Below are 6,000 nucleotides of genomic sequence, written 5' to 3'. Positions count from 1 at the left end.
TGTGTGTGTGTGTGTGTGTGTGTGTGTGTGTGTGTGTGTGTGTGTGTGTGTGTGTGTGTGTGTGTGTGTGTGTGTGTGTGTGTGATGTTGTGTATGTAACAGACATACATGCAGTGTGTAGTTTTATGTTGTGTGTGTAACAGACATACCTGCAGTGTGTAGTTTGATGTTGTGTGTGTAACAGATATACCTGCAGTGTGTAGTGTGTGTAACAGACATAGCCTACCTGCAGTGTGTAGTATTATGTTGTGTGTGTAACAGACATACCTGCAGTGTGTAGTTTGATGTTGTGTGTGTAACAGATATACCTGCAGTGTGTAGTTTGATGTTGTGTGTGTAACAGACATACCTGCAGTGTGTGGTTTGGTGCTGTGTGTGTAACATATATACATGCAGTGTGTAGTTTGGTGTTGTGTGTGTGACATACCTGCAGTGTGTAGATCGATGTCCATATCAATGTCCAGCAGTTGGTTTTGTTTCTCCAGCAGAGTTTCTAGTGTCTCTATCTCTCTCTGGAAGAGGTTACACATGAACTCTGCAGCCGCACTGAGGCGCTCCAACACAAGCTTCACACAACAAACATCAGCACCACGCTGCTGTTGGTCCAAAACACACAATATCTCCTCTCCCACCGACGCCATGTGTTCATTTATCTTCAGCCGTACAGACTCCATTTGACACGTTTCGCCTCCTTTATGACACGTTTTTCACCGAGATCACAACACGCACTTGCTTCCGGGTCAACGTGTTTCACACATGCGCATTGAAGGATCCAGGCACTGTTTCCTTCTTAGTGCTTTTCGCCCCCTGGTGGAAGAGGTGTGTAAGTGAAGATAGAGCCTCATGTAGCTGTGGAAAGATAGTCTGTCCTTATCACTCAGCCTATAGGGTTAGTGCAGGTCAGTGGAAAGAAATATATAAACATGCAACTGAACTCAACGCTCAGAAATAAATCACAGCAAAAGTAAATATGACAAAACGCACTGCAAATATCACTCAGGAAAACAATAATCTCCCTTCAAAACATGCAAAATATTAACCATAGAAAATATAACCCAAAATCACACAATTAACCAAAAACACAAAACATAATCTAAATGTCCACTGGCTCACACTTTCCCAACAAACCTTGTTCCCAACAGGCATCTAGTAGTATATTTATAAATGCATGAAATACATGCGGGAGTGTCTTTCTGTGTGCATATCTCTGTGTGTCCCCCGGCATAGCTTGTCAAAACACTGTGCTGTTCACTTTTCTGGCCTAGGCTACATACATGATCATCTTTCTTGCTTTTGAATGTATGTGATCAACATCTGTCTCTTGTCATGAACACACTGGAGCAATCACATGTTTAATCACAGTAATGAATGCATTCACATCTGAATTCAATGGTGCAACTCTGAAATCAGTCCCAGCAACAACAGCAGATTGCACTTTTTCTGAAAACATGCAAGTATTAGCCTAGTATGAACATCACTCTCACCTTTGGTGTATCTTGTGCACGGCATACAAAGACCCTCCTCCTTTATAACCAGTTTTCTGTTGATCTCCTACATTTGGTTTCTAAAAATAATAAAGTTATGGGCCTTAAAAACGAAGCCACTTAAACACGCCCTAGATATATTTCATTGACTGGTGTTCCCCAGCTACTTTGCCTTCTCCTTTTATCACCAATACATCTTCATCGAACATGACTGATCTACAAGCTCACAATACGTTGACAATGTGTTGAAACACTATCGACATTGCATCACAATGCAACTCGTTTTGAGCATTTAGATCTGTCATTTTTGATGCTGCCGTTCATATCGAGTCAGGAAGAACGACACAGTTTAAGAAGACCTACAACAACAGATATCATAATTTATATGCCTTTTTGGAAAATCAGTGAATTCCACATGGTTAGAAAGATCCAATGGAACTATTTCATCCTTCACATCCAACAGTCCACTGTTAAACCTTACACGTGATAGAGGGATAGAACACGCCTTCAACACTACTGCTGTTACATTTATCATGTATCCTGTATGAATTATGTCCCCTGATTGGATGAAATCTGTATCCTGACCTGAAAATGCATTGTATACTTACTAAAGTGCTGGAGAAACACATTCCCAGTTAATGAACAAACACTATATTATGTCAGTGATTACTATTGTAATATAGAGCTATGTAACACTTAGTTTAGCTAAACATATCCCTTACACCCCCTTTAAATACATCAGTGCCAGTTTATACAAACGTAGGGTTTGCAACTATTATGCTTCTATTCACCATTGTTAATGGACAGGAAAGAATGGATGGACCAAATAATTTGCATGTATAGTGAGCATACCCCTACATTATTGTGTAAATGGCGTGGAACATGCAGATAGGATAAGAACTAATTTGCATTAAAAATATTTAGCCTGGAAAAGACTCCAGCAACGCCTGAAAGGTGACAAATAACTTTAGCTGTTTTTCATCCCCATGTTTGACCTTTACATATGTAGTGGGTTGAGCTTTTTCCAAGTTGTGTAACGCCCCCTAATCACTCCTATTCAGGACAGCTGATACACCTGGCTGAATAAAAGGGAGCCGCACCTGGCTGTGAGTAGTGTAGCTGGCTGGCTTATGGTTTCCTGGTGGTGTGTTGGGTTGTAGGTGTGGGAGAAGGCATTGATGGTAGGCACTTAACCTGTTTCTCTTCTTTTCAATTTAATTAAACAAAATCCTGAGTGTTCCTTGATCTTACAGGCATCTGACAGTGGGGTAGGTTGTCTTCCCCCCCACCTGTTGTACAGCCTCGTATGCCAGTCTGCATGCGGAGCTGCTGATGACTGCATGGCGTCCTCCCCTATCTCTAACCTGTTGAATAGCCTCGCATGCGAGTCTGCATGCGGAGCTACTGAAGGTAGGTGCGCTGCCCTCTGCTCGCCCCATGGTAAGTGTTTTTTAGATATTACGTGCACGTAATGTTAGCTTGTTTCTGAAAATATGTATTTGTTTTATCTGGTAATGTTTAAACCCACTTATTTATTAGAATGTTGGTCCTCCCTCCTTTCATATGCCATACAGTATCTCATTGAGATTGCAGTAAACCCCCTTTGTAGTGTTGTGTGCTTTGTTTGCTGTGTATTAATTTGTGTTTATTGAGTCAACAATGGAATGACATGGTAATGTATTGAGGAAGACCATGACTAATTTATTAATGTGGCCTAATGCACTGTTTTAACTTGATATGAATAAAATGTCAACTTTAACCTGGTGTCTTCCCTGAGCCTCCCTACCCAGTTCTTCTAAAGCTCGTTACGAACCTCCTTTTCTTAAGTTAAAGCCTTAATTGGTTGTTGGTGAAATTCCAACTGGCGTAGTCAGTAGTGTTTTTAGTAACCTCAAAAGTCCATTTGTAAATTGTAAAGCAGAGACGTGTCATTCTAGTTTTTCTCTAATCAGTTGGTTTGTACTTTGTTTTGCTTTTTGTAAATGTATATGAGCTTTTTGATTTAAAGTAACCATTGTTAGTTTGTTAAGGACAAAAACAGCAGTTGGCCTTGGATTCCACTCAAGGCACCGGTGGACATCTGCCTTTGCATCATGGAGGATGGGCAGGACCTGCATAACCTGGTGATACAGCTCTGGACTGAAAAGGAAACCCTGGTGCAAAAGCCTGCTACCTTCTAGGGCTTTCACGACTAGAGATTTTTACAGGTCGACTAATTTGACCCAGTGGTAGTCGACTAGTCGAAATTTAAATTTACAAAAAAAAATTACAAAAGAAAAAAAAAAATAAAAATTTTTTTTTTTTTTGGGTGTCACTGTTTTAATACCATCCTACTACTATATTACTATTATTATTATCCTCCTGCCCTTATTTTTATGGCGTTTTAAGGGAAGCGCTTCTGGCACAGCAGCACAGCACCACAGCAGCGTCTCCAAGGATCCCCATTGCGCAATAATAGGCTTTTATTGGGCATGCTTTTGACCCCCTTTTGATAAAAAAATAAAGTCAGGAGGATAATAATAATAGTAAGATGGGCCATTACTATAGCATTAAAAAAAAAAAAAATTGTTGGTACTATTCGACTAGTACCAACAAGGTCGACTAGTGGTTATACTAGTCGACTAGTCGACTAGTTGGTGAAAGCCCTACTACCTTCCAAACTGAACTCTTACCTTACTGACAGGGCCCTTGGCGCTTCTGGTCGCTCTGACCTGCTTGGGGTGGCCAGACTTGGGTTTTATCGTTGGGACACCGATAGAAAGTAAGGGGTAGATTGTAGTGGGTTGAGCTTTTTCCAAGTTGTGTAACGCCCCCTAATCACTCCTATTCAGGACAGCTGATACACCTGGCTGAATAAAAGGGAGCCGCACCTGGCTGTGAGTAGTGTAGCTGGCTGGCTTATGGTTTCCTGGTGGTGTGTTGGGTTGTAGGTGTGGGAGATGGGAGAAGGCATTGATGGTAGGCACTTAACCTGTTTCTCTTCTTTTAAATTTAATTAAACAAAATCCTGAGTGTTCCTTGATCTTACAGGCATCTGACAGTGGGGTAGGTTGTCTTCCCCCACACCTGTTGTACAGCCTTGTATGCCAGTCTGCATGCGGAGCTGCTGATGACTGCATGGCGTCCTCCCCTATCTCTAACCTGTTGAATAGCCTCGCATGCGAGTCTGCATGCGGAGCTACTGATATGCTTTCCTGATGGTGGTTCAGTGGCGCGTTGCCTATGGACCTGCCGGGGAGCACTGATGACGACATGGCCTCTCAGTTCTTAGTGTGGCTTTCTTGATTTGAGGTAAAGGGCTGCCTAAATTATATTTCTATCTGTCTTAAATCGTGTTGATCAGTGTTTATTAATATTGTGTTTTGTCTTATTAGGAGGAGCTCTGTGCTGCTGTTTTTATCCTTATTATTTTAGTTATTTGATTTAGGTTTATTTTTGTTGTGCAAACCAACTGTTTCTCTGTTCTCTGTTCCCTCTATTACTTAATTAATATTGAAGGTAGACTGAGGTATATTTGGCTCTGGCCATACCAGTAATACAGGTGGTCATAGTTGTGGTCCCGACAGGCGGGTGGTCACTGGTGATAGGCTGTAGTATTGGAGTTTGGTTTTACCTTTAGTGCATGATATTCTGCTTGCATGCTCAGTATTTTGAATAACCTAGCGTTGCGTGTGTTTTAACATTTTTCTCTTGTGTCTTGCAGTGAGTGAAGTTTGTGTGCGCTTTTGGTGGCGGTGCTCTCTCCTCACTCCCTCACTCCCTGCCTCCCCCTGTGTGCTAAGGACACCTATACTCCCTGCTACTGGTATCTTAGGCTCTGGCCCCTTTTAACCTTATTTGATACTTTTGATATATTGTACTACATTTTAATTAGTTGTTGTAATTGATAATAAATATATTTCCTAAACTTCATGAACTTGACCCCTTCCAGTTTGAAGCCTTACTTCTAGTTTCTTATGCTGCCTTGAGTTATACATAAAAACAAATATTATTTTCAACTGGAAACGCACGTCTCTGCTCCTCCTTATTATAACAACCTGTGGTCTAGTATTCAAGGTGTATTGTGCATTGTATAATATTCTCTGGGTGAAACTCCCAGGGTGGCGTAGTCTGGTATCCTGTTTCCGGGCCTTAGTGCCTTGGTCACACATAGTTAAACATCCATGTGAGCACTGTATAGATTGCACACAGCAATGTATACAACCATTGTGTCATTCTCTCATTATAGCCAAATAGCAAATTCACACATTGTCACCTTCCTAAATGAATGGCATACGTCCTATGTTTTAGGAAAATAACCTTTTTAAACCTAAATCATGTCTTCATGATGCTGGCCACCTCCGATAAATGTTTATCCTTATTGAAAACATATATATTGCCGTTCCCATCCCAGTAGTATAGTGGCCTAGGATAAGGATAATTCCTTTTAACAGGTCGTTCATGAAAGTCCTTGCGGTCTTGCGGTCCTATATCAAGAGTGTGCCATTGGCCATTTAATGTAGCTCAAGTCACAAGA

Source organism: Gymnoscopelus microlampas (genome assembly GCF_963454915.1).
Source record: "Gymnoscopelus microlampas genome assembly, chromosome: 12".
Lineage (NCBI taxonomy): Eukaryota > Metazoa > Chordata > Actinopteri > Myctophiformes > Myctophidae > Gymnoscopelus > Gymnoscopelus microlampas.
This window is presented reverse-complemented; position numbering follows the sequence as displayed.